The 14,790-nt window shown below is 35.2% G+C and overlaps 1 protein-coding gene across 1 annotated transcript in view; it reads left to right on the top strand.

The window, feature by feature from the left end:
- Nucleotides 1-235: 235 nt before the first annotated feature.
- LOC145662692 (putative fatty acyl-CoA reductase CG5065) overlaps nt 236-14,790 on the top strand; it is a 193,494-nt gene continuing 178,939 nt past the window's right edge. The window contains exon 1 of the mRNA XM_081728528.1: nt 236-519. The gene's annotated coding sequence lies outside the window, so the exon portion shown is untranslated. The remainder of the gene's footprint in view (nt 520-14,790) is intronic.

Raw genomic sequence — 14,790 nt, forward strand, 5'->3', positions numbered from 1 at the left:
TTGATATAGAACAAGAAATATAATTAATTATACAAATCATGTCAAATACAGATAAGAAGTTTTAATCTGGCAACCTTGACTTATCTTTTAGGTAAGATCCGGTGGATTTTGTTCGCAAAAGAAAGAAATGAAAAAGTTATTCCATCGTATTGAAAAGATACTGTGTATTAAAAACGTAAAAGAAATGTCTTATTGTCGCTTGGCTGAATCATGTGACACAATCTAGTGATGGATCAAAAATAAGTGAGGAGAGGAAGAGAAAGAAAAAACGGTTTCCTGCACGCAACATAAAAAATTTGTGTACTATATTGGATTGGCTTTCACTGTTCTTTATGTGTTTTGTGTGTAATGGTAAACGCGGATTCAAGAGTGTAGAACAGTGTCCGGTATTGCTTAGTGGTGAATGCACACGCACACTCACTCTTTTCTCTCCGGCGCTCATTACAGTAGTAGATCGTGAGAACAGTAAACTACCTGGTATTAGTGCTAGTTCAAGAAGCTTTATCTATAACAGTTGAGGTAAGTACAAGAGTAAGACATATACCTTCCATTGACTTCTCTTGGATATTTGTACCATAAACATTTGAAGAAATTCGAAAGAAAAATCTTATCCAAAAGTTCTAATATAAAAAGGGATAAACGGTCGCTCAGTGGAGAGGCAATTATCTTTAGTACAAAAGGTTTCTGGTTCGATCGGAAGCTGTGAAACATCGTATCCGAGGATTTTCTTGGGGTTCTCCCATTTCGTTATAGTTCTCATTGCATCATTTTTCACCATAATATGTTTTCTTTAGCATATACGATAAAGGTCTTCATCCTGTGAGCAGTGTGTGCAACATTAACGATATCAATTAGACGAGAGAGCTTCAACCTTTGTCACGAAGGCAAACTTAATGCTATTTAGAACTGTAAGATGTTACCGTATATTTTCATTTAATTGGGTTCTCATGTACTTAAAGTACTTCATTTTTCAAAAAGGCGCGGGTTATAGTCGCGCTCTGCTGGTTTTCTGGATCCACATTTGCGTATGTATATGCATTTGTATGTATTACGGAAACATTCTTATTAAAAATTTGTACAACTTTCAATAATTCATTGACCTAAGCTAATCGTAAATACAGTGGACGTTCGAGTTCGTACAATTCGGGTAAGAACAAATTTTGTGAAAAAATTTTCTCTTGGCTTGCGGAATATGAACGTAGTATACACATTCCCTGTACCGACAAATCCACGCGCCCAGTAGTGTTTTTACTGGAGAGAGCTGTGTTGAAAAACTACTTATTGTGTTTATTTATGTAGTGTTACTTATTTTTCCTTATAAAAGATAATGCTATTTTCAATCTATACTCATCATAGAAAAATATCACAATGTGAAATAAATAAAACAACGTACAGTACCATGATTCTGTGTTTAAAACGGTTTAGTTGTATTTGCATTAAGTTCAACGTGATTTTTTTTTTGGGGGGGGGGGGCTTACGAACACTTCGCTTTAAGAACAGTATTAGGAACGAATTAAGTTTGTAACCCTGGATCCAGTGTATAGCTTAAAACATACAATTACCAAATTATCCTAAATTGTATTATGCGTACGTGAGCGAACGAATTATTTCATCGATCTTACAATTTCATTTTGCTTTAGATATTAGTCTACCGGTTGACGACCATGAGATCCAAAAATAGGGTTCAAGTTACACTCTTTGTGAAGCCGCGATACCCAGTTTTGGCTCCCATCAACATCGGCACAAATCTGTGTTCAACGTTGAGGGGGATGGGTACGACCGTTTCCATATTATATATATATTAAGCGATGTTCAAAATTTTTATGAAGTCGCAAAAACAATGCTGGAGAGAATCAGGGGAGCAGAGTTGTCTTCAACATTGAGAGGCGGTCACATTTGAAGCTTATTCAGGAGAGGGAGATGAGAATCATATTACTCTGTTAAAATTAATGTTAGAAAAAAAAATTACTACTCTGTTGAAACTTATCTTTCTGAAAACATATAGAGAATGTAACCATATCTGACAACTGTAAGGCTTAACTAGGGAATATCTTCATATTGTAAGCTATGAACAGGCAAATAAATATGAAAACATATTATACAGCAAGGTATATGAATTTCATCTCACTTTTCTTTGTGGCAATCAGACACAAATCATCACATTTCTCCCCAAAGAGCACATTTCGAATCGGATTATTGTAGGGAACAGTCCCCCCAGTTCCAAAATTGGAGAGGAAGTCTGCCGTCCTAAGCGAAAAGCCCTTCACTCCACATTTTTCGAAAATCGAGATATTGGTATCGGAATGTTCGCAGTACAATTCTGCATCTATCTAAAGTGAAATTGACGTGGTTTGACCAATAGGTAGGGGTAATGACATCATGAGTGTTTACCTTATGTTCAACACTGTAACTGAAAGTAAGCCAAAAGACCTTAAGTGGCAATTTATAAGCAAAAATATTTAACTGTATTACAACACAAATTTTAGATCGTGAAAATATATTTAATAAAGTTTTACTGAAATACAACAAATTTGAACGTACAGCCTAAGCCAAAACGCGTTTTGCTTATTTTCTCGAAAGTATGTGAAATGGAGATAAGACCTTTTCGCTTAGCAGGGCAGAAATGTCCCCCTCATCCCTCCGGGACTTGTACCAGTGTCCATCACAACAACTGGTTGAGATCATAATATCCCTATGTGGATTTCATATCATATTAGTTAACATGTGCAAACCAGTTACTTAGGTTTCTGAATGTTACGTTGTAGCTTGGGCTGGCTAACATTTTACGTAGTAGTAGTTCATATAGGGCTATTATACAAATGGATTTGTGATCTAAAGAGTGTCTTCAACCATATTTGGTCCCATTCTGTCACACATACATTTTGACCAAGGGAGATAACCTGTTACATTATGGGATACATGTTTGGTTATAAATTGTTGTAATCTAAATATGCGTTCTCAAGCTTTCAAGCTTCAAATATAGATTACGAAAATAGTAATTTAGAATCCTTAAAGACAAGTAAAACTATCACAACAGAACAGTGATGTTTCTTTGCTAAGACACATCATGAAAAAGTATGACAAATTTTAAGTATATGCGCTATTCTATGTGTATTAGCCTTTGTCTATTACATCCAGTAGCGCTATTAGGTCTAGGGGCCTTCCTCGAAACTATCTTACACAGCAGCGCTGCAGACAAATTTTGGTGAAATTTCAAAATAGATCAATGTATATACAAATGAGTATTGAATTAAGTTCAAGCACTGTACAAAAGGAAAAAAACCCACCGGACACCCTAAATTAATTTCTTGAAGTCATAAATGTTAGTAAGGAATGCGCCATCATATGCAAAAATGAAGATGTATTTTAAAAATTGTAATCGTTAATGATAGGGAATTTGTGAATTTGAATTTTTATTTTGAGGGCTTTTGCTATGAGTTAATAGAGATAACTAAATTACTTGTAATGGGGAGAATTCAAACTTTTCATTTTGTCCATATCATATGGTGCAGCACATAGTTTGCAGACTACTGTACTAGGTATTCTTGGCCCCTCCCGAAATAAAATCCTTGTTGCGCCACTGATTACATCTCACAACTCATTTATTCGTCAGGAAAGAATAGGGTAAAAAACGAGACAGTACTAATGATATTTCATCCAGACGTCCGCATGGCAAAACGATGGACTACTTTAAAACTATTCCGTTAGAGTGATCTTACGTTTATAATATAATAATAAACAGAATCAGAATAATATCAGCAATGCCCCTCCTTATCGAAACATTACTTCTGCAAGAAACACTGATGACAGAAACCAAATTTTTATGGCCTTGTGTCAATAAACACAAATCTGTCATTGGAAATACAACTCTTATTCACGTGTAACAAAGACTAATGTACGGACAATTCAATGACCCTAAAAAGAAAATATATATTTGTAAATTACCGAAAAAAGTTTTATAAAAACGAGTACGAACGAGCTTTACTTGCTTTCAGAAAGTTACGTGAAATAGTGTTGTGGACATGTAGACTGGAGACGGATTCTTAAAGCATGTAGTAGAAGCGAAGGCCCTCTTTACTCGACTTTGGCGTTCATTTATCCGGATACTCCTCTGATGCATGAACCGTTCTTAACCAAATTAGACATTGTGAGTATCGTTCGGAATTGCATGTCCAGATGGGACATATCATTGAGGAATAATCACCGAAAAATGGCATGCTAATAGACTTAACATTGGAAAAGCATTTGGCGTGTGAATTCTCATTGTAAACAATGGAAAATAGAATTTTCAGCATTAGAAATAGGGCGAAGCTCTTGAGGTTTTGCTCTACTAACACAATTTTTCAAAACCAGTATACTTTTCACTGCTATGCCAAATTCAACTATTTGTATGTCGTGTTCGTTCACGAAAACAATGGTTGCACTAAAGAATTCTATTAATAATCAATAAAGGGCGTTCACTTCACTCCAAAATTGCAATTACTGCACACCTAGTATTTTACTCACATATAGTATTTGTAGGCTATTTCCCTAGTATCATAATTTTATCTTAATGCATATTTGTCTTAGCTGATCTATCTCACATTTGATGTATAATATCCTCCAATAAGAACTCCCAGTAAAGAGAGTTTCTATATTAAAACTATTACAAGTAGTACGTGCGTAAAAAAAGTATGTCACCGTAAATAACTAACGACTAAAATAAAATCTATTGTTATTCGCAACGAACAACGTACTTCTTAGCATCTCAAAATTTCGTTTTTCTCTATTTTATCGAAAACTACTCATGGAAATTTACCTTCAGGTATATTCTTCAGCTCGATGTGATCTATTCACTGATTATATTTATATATAATATTTGAACAATATTTTAGTTCAACAGATTAAAATTTAATAGTTAATGATATCTTTAGGCCATATTTCATTAACTATAGTATGTACTGTCATCTTGCAAACAGTGGCGGATCCAGCAGAGTCGTTTGCGGAAACAGATGGCCCTTTGGATGATTTTTACATCAAATCAAAATGAAGTAGAGCAATATTTTATATATAGACCTGTAAAAGGGCACCCATTGTGGGAGCAGTCACTCTAACTGTCCTCCCATTGATCCACCAGTGCTTCCAAATATTATAAGAAGTAGGGGAGACCGGGGCTGGTTGGCGAACTTTTCGTTCTTTATTTTTTATGAGCAGATGGTGCACTGTATTGCAATGTAATGGATGTGTACGGACATACCAATGTTTCCTCTAATAAATTCAATTTTTTGTTTTTGTATTGTTGCTTACAGTTTTCGAGAAATAAAAATTTCTTTCTTTTAAAATACAGTATGCCAACCGACCCCTAGTAAGGGCCTGGTTGGCTGATATTGTGAGGCTAGTTGGCATACTTTTTCAATATAGCAAAACACAAACAAAAATTGGATTTATTAGAAATAAACGTTATTTTTCTAAATTCTATTATATATATTGCAATGAACTAGGCTATTTGAAGTTTGAAATGACTTTTATTCACAACGTTTAAAAGAATCAGCATTATGAAATATGAAAACTTCTTTCTTTCATTCTATCTTGGTTGTCATGACATTTAGAGCTACAAGATATCAAACCACATCAGTTTTAATACGATTTGGTGTAGGTTAATTCTACATATTATTTCAAAATGTAATTAAAATAACTAAACTATCAAGAAACGTAGTTTATTTCCCGCTGTTCACAAAGTAGCTAAGAGAAACTAAGATATGTTTTAGCTGAATTATCGAGAAATGCAGTTTATTTCCTACTTTCCACAAACAAAGAAAAAGCAATAGCTAGGCCTCTATTTTTGTAACAGAAGAGCAAATACAAAATATCTTGATCCTGAGAATTAGGCCTGTTCAGAAAATTCAGAGTCCGGCATACAGTGTTATCTCGATTTCTAAATTTTGTCAGTAATCCAATACGTGCATGCTATTCTATAACATTGAAGTAAAAGACTGGTAGAATTGTAAACAACATAACAACAAAACAAACAATGTAACAATAAAAGTAAAATGAAATAAAATTCCACACGGGGTTGTTTGGCGCACTTGCCAACCAACCCCAAATGCTATACGCCAACTAACCCCAAACCCATGTTGTGCAACAAAGTCGTAATTACTCAACAGTCGTTTGGCATTTACGTTTTATTGTTTGAATATCCATCGAAACAAAGTTCAGATCAAATTAATGCTATATTACTTACCTCTGTACTCCAAGTAGTGATGATTCTGTGATGTTGTAACGGAGAACTAAAAAAAAAAAGCTTCAGACTGGCAAAAACTTGCGGATTATGGCGTCTACTAGATAAAGAGACGCGATAATCCGCAAGTTACAAACTCCATATGAAGGTGGCAACTGCATCCATAATTCGCTCTTTTATGACAGCAGCAACAGTTAATTATGTTAATTAATGAAGGCGTTACATGCAGTTCGTCAACCAGCCCCTGCTGCCAACCAGCCCCGGTCTCCTCTACTTAATGAGGGTATATTTTGCTATCAGTTTCACCTCAATAAGTGGCATACTCTCGTACAGCATCATTTTTTAGGTTTATAAATATTTTTCTAGAAAACTGCGCTTGACTTTTCACATTCACGCATACGATCTTATATGTCTTATCTTTTGACATTTTTATGTTAAATGCTAATAATATTATAAAATCCCATTATTCTATCGTTTTCACTGAGACAAATAATGTAGCACAGCGCTGTTCGGGTTCGAGTTAGATTCTACTTCACTTTTGACAGTACTTTGAAACCTTTTCAGGACCAACAGGGATTTCAAGAAAATTACAGACCTTTACGTTTGCGGCCCTGGTACTCATTCTAATTGTCACAGGGAAAAGAACTATACCTCGGTGTAAAGCTTATGGAACACAAATTCTAACGAGCAGACTTTTGTGGTCCCCGTGCCAAACCTGTAAAAGAAGTTAAAAAAAAAGAGAGAATTTTTTGTTTTTGGAAATTTGTGAGAGGCTGGTAACACTGTTACTTGTCGTACGCAGGTAAAAGTATTTTCACGTGTATGCCAGACATTGGGTACAATCGTGTAAAAAAAAAATGAAGGGCGAAAGTTGAATAACAAGTTCCAAACGTGTTTCCTACGAGAATCACTCTGTTTATACTTTTCGAATCGTATATTTTGGTCTACCCTGACGTTGTCAGACCTAGCGACGTCCCTAATTGTCAGAGATATGAGCCATACCTCAATGGAAAGCTCAAGAGACACAGATTCCAACAAAATAAGTTTTGTGCCCCTCTTGCATAAGACAAATAACAGTGTTCCCATAGCCCCACAAACTTCGAAAAAGTGTATTTTTTTCCGACTTTATTGATTTTCTTCCTCTTTTTCTTTTAGGGGTTGGGCACGGGGGACACAAAAGTTACTTCGTTGGAATCTGAGTTCCCATAAGCTATCCAACGAGGTATGGCTTATATCTTTGTGATAATTATTGACAAGTTTTCCCCTCCAAATGCTGAAAGGGGAGGAGAACTAAAGCATCAAAATTTCCACCTACCCTTCTGCCGCGGGCCTCCAATATGGATGAAATGCACACCATTGGAAAGTTTTATCCTTCCTGAAAGACATCTAAATCATCTCTCTAGGTTAATTAGGAGCCGAGCTACGGAGGTTTAAACTGCTGGCTCAGCCCCTGAGCCTTTAGTCCCGAAAAAGTTGAAAATTGACCGTTAAAAATCTAACAAAGAAATCATTCATTTCTATAATTCGTTCGTTTTAATTTTCAATATTGGCATTAAAATCTGAATGAAATGGGAAGGATAGTTCTCTTTGTATCAAAAAATAGATGAGTGATTGCAATTTATTTCTTCTTCGGGGCGCGGTGGCTCAATGGTAGAACAACTCGTGGTGAACTTTGTGGTGAACAAACGCGTGCTCGTGGGTTTTCTCGGGTTCTCCCACTTCCTCCCACTTTCTTCATTCCACCATTTCACTCATCTCTCATCCTCACCGTCTCCTTTAGCCTAACCGGCATAATCGTGGGACGTAAAACTTAGAGATTTTATTTCTTCTTCTTCTTCTTCTTCTTCTTCTTATTATTATTATTATTATTATTATTATTATTATTATTATTATTATTATTATTATTATTATTATTATTATTTTATTGTGTTACTGAAATAGCCGTATACTACTATACCTGGAAGTAAAATTTCGAAATAATCTTCTTTAACTATTCTGAAAATTCCGAATGCCCTGTACCTCTGTTAGATTTGTTAACATGGTTGAGACTATTGTTAGTTTTGTTAGATTTTTATGGTGACCTTTATTTAACTACTGGTTAAGGTATAGTACAGGTGGCATTGCTAGTTGTTCCGTCAAGAATGAATCGAGTCTCGCCTTCTGTTTTTTTAGTAGCCAGCTCTGATGTAACCTGGACTATGCTATGTAGACGAAGAAAAGGCAATTAACTCGCGACAGACTCTGTTAACTGGGAAAAGGTGCTTAATTCGGAAGATGCTATTTTCGAATCTGGCATGTTCCGGGTACGCGCCGTGATAGAGAAAGAGAGAGAGAAAGATGGATCTGCTTGAGGACTGTCTGATACAATATATTCCTCACGCGTGTGTGCTTGTGTGTGTATGTGTGTTATGTGGTGTTTGATAGTGTATAGGCACGCCAGCTAATAAACTAAATAAAGCACTGTGATCATATGCAGTGTGAACATCCATAATATACATATCTCATATGGGCAGCTGGTAATGTTTTCCACGGAAGGTAAAGGGACAACTTCTTTATAAAAATTCCTTATTTAGTTTACCCTAATCAGCTAATATTCCGTTTGAAAAGTCATATTTAGATTGTTTCACTAATATTTTTTTCGCTTTCACCGTCACGGATAGAAATTAACTACCGTTAATTTTAAAAATATCAAAGTAGGGTTGGGTTGGCATCCACACGCGCGGTCCAACCAGAAAAAATGTTGTTTAGATACCAGTAAGAGATTTTACCAGCTTTTCCTACACCTTTTAACAACTACATTTTTTTCATACATCACCTCTCATAAATACGATATAACCGTGTTATAATGATTTGATGTTTTAAATTCTGAAATAATTGAACCTTATTTTACGTAGGCACATTATTGTATTGATATCTATTTACAGCAGTTTATGGACCACCTAGAATCAATTTTAGCTTGTTGGGTTTCCATTTTAGACTATGCAATGCTATAGTAGTTCTAGCCTTGAATTTTGACAGTAACCAAGTCATCGTGATTGGCGTTATATTAACAAAATTTTACTATAGTGACAATCTGTTCATATCCTTATATCTCTTTCGCAAACTTGAGTTTGGAGAGTGACAAAGATACGTCAAGTTAAAAGATTGTTGGTAATGACTTAAGATTTAAGTTGATTCTGTTGGTTGCATTCTTTTAGTTAGTCAAACATGATTAGCTGAAGTGGGCCCGCGTAACGTAGTCGCTAATGCTCTCGTCTCTGGTGCGAGCGGTCTCGGGCTCGATTCCAGTCGGTCGAAAAAGTGTAAAAGCTTCTTCAGGCCAGGCATCCTCATTAAGGTTTTCTTCATTCACACCAGCCAAATGCTGGGATGGTACCTAACATACAGGTCACAGGCTGTTTCCTTCCATTACCAATCCTTGCTTTCTTTCCATTCCTCGGATTGTGTGATTGCCGAGGGACGTCATCCCTCATACGTAACGGGCTAACATGGCCGTAGATGCCGAAAGCCCTGGAATCTAATTCCTAACTGAAATGCCCATTCTTTGTCCAGGAAAAAGATAGGACTTTGGAAAATATTTGAAAAGTATACTTGAACTCTTCTTTCCCCGTAGGATACGGGTTTTAATGAAAGTAATATAATAAAAACCCTGCTGGAGCCAACTGCTATATTCTGAGATTTATTTCGAATGGTTTCTACTGTTTTCCTGTGATGATTCGACAGACAACATCGTAAATATTATAGAAATTGCCCCCTTAGAAGTAAAAGTTACAAAAGATATGGGTCACGTCACCACTTGCTTTTAACGAAGTTTCATATCCGTAACATGAGAGACTCGTGAGAAACTATTTTTGGTGTATATTTTAGCCCCGTTCCTTCACCTTAGGATACACATTTTAATGCATATATATGAAACAGCTCGAAGACCGTCGTAACTATGTTCAAAATTTATTTCAAACAGTTCAGCCGTTTTCGTTTTTACTTATAGAGATGTTACACTCTTCAAGTTGGGTGAAAAGCCCTCTGCATTGATATGACACAGTTCAACACCAATGCCAATATTCACTGTACATCTATGCATCATGTTTATTTATTTATTTATTATTAATTTGAGGTAAACATATTGACACTCTTCCTTTGCCTTTCATCTACTGTTTATCATAACAGGTTTTGTAATCAATAAATACAAAAAATCATTTGTATGGTATCGTAATTAAGATCAAGGATATTAGCGAGGATATTAGAAACAAGCAGAATATTTTTGAAAGTTTTAAAACACAGAAATAACTTTACTATTTTAATCATGACTGTTTCAAGGCTTTAAAAAAATGCACAGAGAATACTGCAACTCCTAGCCACAAGCTGCGCCTGGGTACACTTGTACTTTCTATTGTCACCACCAATGTATTAGTTTCAACTTTTCATACAATATTGGCAACTACCACGGTCGCATCTTCGCGGAAAGTCCACCGGGTCCGGACCTCCTCCCCCCCCACACACACACAACTTCGTAACTCTATGTATTTGTACGCATTCTTATTAAAACTATACTTGATTCAGTTGATTTTTGAGTTTAACGTTCCTTTAGTAGCTAGGCTATATGAGACGGGACCTACTGGTTAACATGGAAACCGAACCACATGAGCTCCCGCCGGTGATCAAACTCGGGTCTCCCACGCCAAAGGCGCGTACGCTAACTGCTTAGCCACGAGCTCTAAAAACATACTTGTTTAGCACAGAAATGATGTATGTGACCTAAAGATTTGATCTTACACTTCATTTATACTCTTTCTTTTCTTTTCTTTTTCCTCTTTTTCATCTAGATTCACATTTTTTTCTAAGGATATATTTGGTAGTACTTAGCAATTACTTATCGTCTTTTCGGGTATTAGAATAACACCAGTTCAAAACTATAGACATAGTGTCTTGTAGTATTGAACTTCCCTCCGCAAACTTTGGACTCCTCCCAAAAAAAAAAAAAAAAAAAAAAAAAGTTCCTGGGTTTGTGCCTGGCACTTACGTACTATAGAATGCTGCAAATTCTTGACTTCACAAAAACAAATATAGAAATATTAAATACTAACTTTAAACATTGCTTTGTCCTTATTGATATATATTGAAGTATGCTGTAAATTCAAGAAATTTGGCAAGACTCCTGCATGTTTTAAATTTTTATTGGTTTCGGCAACTCGGAAAATTTTCTGTATTAAATGCATTCATTTTCTTTATTTTCTTATATGACTGCCTACTTACGTTTTGTTTGATCATGAAATTTAAAAGTTTATATCTTTATTTAAGTATAGTCCCATTCTCGGTAGGTATGTATACAGGGTGGTAAGAAACTATTTGAACAAACTTCGAAAGCTGATTCCTGACACCGAAACAAGCAAAAAAATCCTGTGGAACTTTGGTCAGTGAGGGATAGTTTCGGCGATATAAGGTGCCGAAAGTGTGCGGAAAATGAACTTCAGAGAGCTATAATTAAAAAACAACGCAACGTAGAGAGTGCGGTTTAGAACATGACACTCGAAGTCATACCTGCTCGATTGAAAAATGTATGCTTCAAACCTCCGCAAGATGTGTGTGAGGCATTCCCCAAAGAAACGTAGGGATCTCCTATAACCTGACAAGTAATCTTTAGGTTCATTTTTTCCAAGCTTTCGGCATCTTTCGCCGAAGCTATCCCTCACTGACCAAAGTTCTAAAGGGCTTTTTTTTTTTTTTTTTGCCTGTTTCAGTGTCAGGAATCAGCTCCCGAAGTTTGTTCAAATAGTTTCTTACCACCCTGTATATATATATGTATAATATGTACGAGTATGCAATTCGAGTTTAACGCACGGGCCGCAGTAGCTTAGTGGTAGAGCGTTTACCCCCTGGTTCGATCCTGCTTACGCCAAGTGAACATTGTGGTGGATAAAAACTGTGTGCGTGGGTTTTCTCGGGGTTCTCTCGTTTCTTCCCACTTTCTTCATTCCACCATTTCTTCATTTCTTATCATCAATATCTTCTTTAACCTAGTAGGCATAACCGTGGAATGTGAAACTCAAAGATTTCGTTTCATTTTCATTTTCAAGTTTAACGTACTTTTCAGAATTGGGACTTTATGAGACGGAAGCTGCTGCTTAGTCTTGCTTACGAGACAAGTTTCTAGTCTCGTCTCGAAAATGATACAAGGAGGATTACCTTTTTAAATTTGAGACGAGACTAGAGACTCAACGTCTCTCGTCTTATTTCCGAGATGAGACTATAAATTTGACGACAAGTCCTGTGGACAACACTAGTTCATCCAAGTTATAGATCTGAAACACTGCTTTATTGTTACATGGTTCATTGTATAAAAACTATAAATTTATAAAGTGATTGCACAAATACAATGCAGAGTATTTTTCAACTTTTAAAGATACGCAAATCATTACACAATATACTTCAACAGTAATTGTTTTTTAAAAATATTATTATATCACAACCTTCGGACCTCCCTTGACTCAGAAGGTTTCTGATAAATGTTTTGGTATTTAAATTTACAAAACTAAATGAGACGATACTCTCGTCTCATGGGCAACACTGCTTTTGATTAAAATAGGGTAAAGCGCTGTGCTACTTGAGTTTGTGTCCAAAGCTTGTATCGCCATAAGTCTGATGTGGTAAGGTGTTGAATAGTCCAAATATGTTAACCAACAAGAATCGTTAAGAGTTTGAAAAATATAAAATGAAGTAAAGTTAAAAAAAAAAAAAAAAAAGAATAGAAGAAAGGAAAGAACATAAGATATTTTCCCACTGTCAAACTGACATAGCTTCTCTCGGTTCGGCTCGGATATCATTTTCGCACTAAGAGTAAACTTTAAGGAAAATGGACTCATTATAATATTTTATTCGCCCCAATGAATAATTACAGATCTTTTTAAAATACGTATACAGCAGTTCCATTTTTAAAAATCTTAGCGGAGGACTTGAAAAATTGATCCTACACAACTACATTCTAAACCATTGAAATTTATGTCATTCTTAACACTTACTACACTCATTAAAAACTATAAGCCAATTTCAACAATCCTTAGTAGTGATTCTGCTTGTTTCTGTTTTTGTTTGTTTTTTTTTTTCTTCAGAAAAATGAATTTGTCATACCTACCATAAAATATTATGAATTCAAATGTTACCTTTTTGAAAGTATGTGCTTCAATTGTAAACAAAAAAAAAAAAAAAAAAAAAAACCTACAATTATTCGAACAAAATAGTATTTGCTACGAGGAAAATTACTCGTGTAAGAAGTATTCATGTAATTCTTCCTTTAACTTTGGACACTTTCTAGATGTTTAAGTGTTCTCTTGTGCCTATGTGGTTTCCATACGCACCTTCAGCTCGATTCTCAGTAGGAGCCCATGTGGTTTGGATTCCTCGTTAAGCTGTTGGTTCACACTTCAAATAGTCTCGCTGCTGCTCTAAACTTCAATCAAACCAACCATTTTTTTTTTTTTTTTTTTTGCATGATCAAGGTTATTCCCACTTTCTTTTATTTTTATTTATTTAATTTGTTTAAAGTTTGTCTTTGCTAATTTTGAAAGTGAAATGAAAGGTTTCGTTTCATATCCAAAGATTGTGTCCTATGGTAAATGTGAGTGGATGATAATGGAAGAATAAATTGATGGGAATGTAGGGACAAATAAGTAAACCTCAAGTTGTATTTAAATTGTCAGGGAGATGATAAGAAAATCTCCTTTGAAAAATAGCATTGTAGAAATTATCGCTGAGACCATTTATGCATGCAATGATGTAAAAATACAGGGCAAGTCAAAATAGTGCATCTGATTTGAGAAATTGATTCTGTGAAATCTAAAAACATAAAGTTATTGCAAAACATGTCATAAAAAACTTAAACTGTCAAAATTTGCTTCAAACATAGCACAAATGTTCTATGTGAGGACACTTTACACATCAAGCTGAGAGTCTGCCAAAGTTTTTGTAACATGTTATTGCGATTGATATCAGTAATTCATTGCATGCTGCTGACTCTTAGCAACAGAAAGTGGAAACTAATCTTTGAAAATTTAACCTTAAGAAGTCGATGTCTCACAATAACATATGTTTATTAGATTTCGCAAAATAAATGTCTGTCATTGGGTCAATCGTTGCCCTGTACAATATTGTGTATCTTATATTTTTTTTCGTCTTCAATACACTTCATCTCCTGTCGCAAAAATCTTAGTTTTCACATTGATTGCGAGATATCTACGGATGTGATGTTATTTATTGAAAATTCACTTGGATTGAGATCGAATTAGAATAGTATTAGAATCGAATCGAGCCGTCGTGCTTTCAACTTGAACTTTTGAAATTAATTTTTAACTATGTAAACGAAGTCATGTGCAATCCATTAAATGCAAAACTTCATACGATGAGATGCCATTGCTTTTACTAAGAATTACAGGTACTTTCACCTTTTAAGAACGTAGCTATATTTAAGATAGGACAAAATAAGTAAAGGATCTAGTTTTCTTTGACATAGTCTAATCTTCATACTGTTATGTAGATGTAGTGTTCACTCTTTGTTCCACTTACTAAGAAATTAACGTTCA

Source organism: Thermobia domestica, chromosome 10 (assembly GCF_964235325.1).
Source record: "Thermobia domestica chromosome 10, izTheDome1.hap1.1, whole genome shotgun sequence".
Classification (NCBI taxonomy): Eukaryota; Metazoa; Arthropoda; class Insecta; order Zygentoma; family Lepismatidae; genus Thermobia; species Thermobia domestica.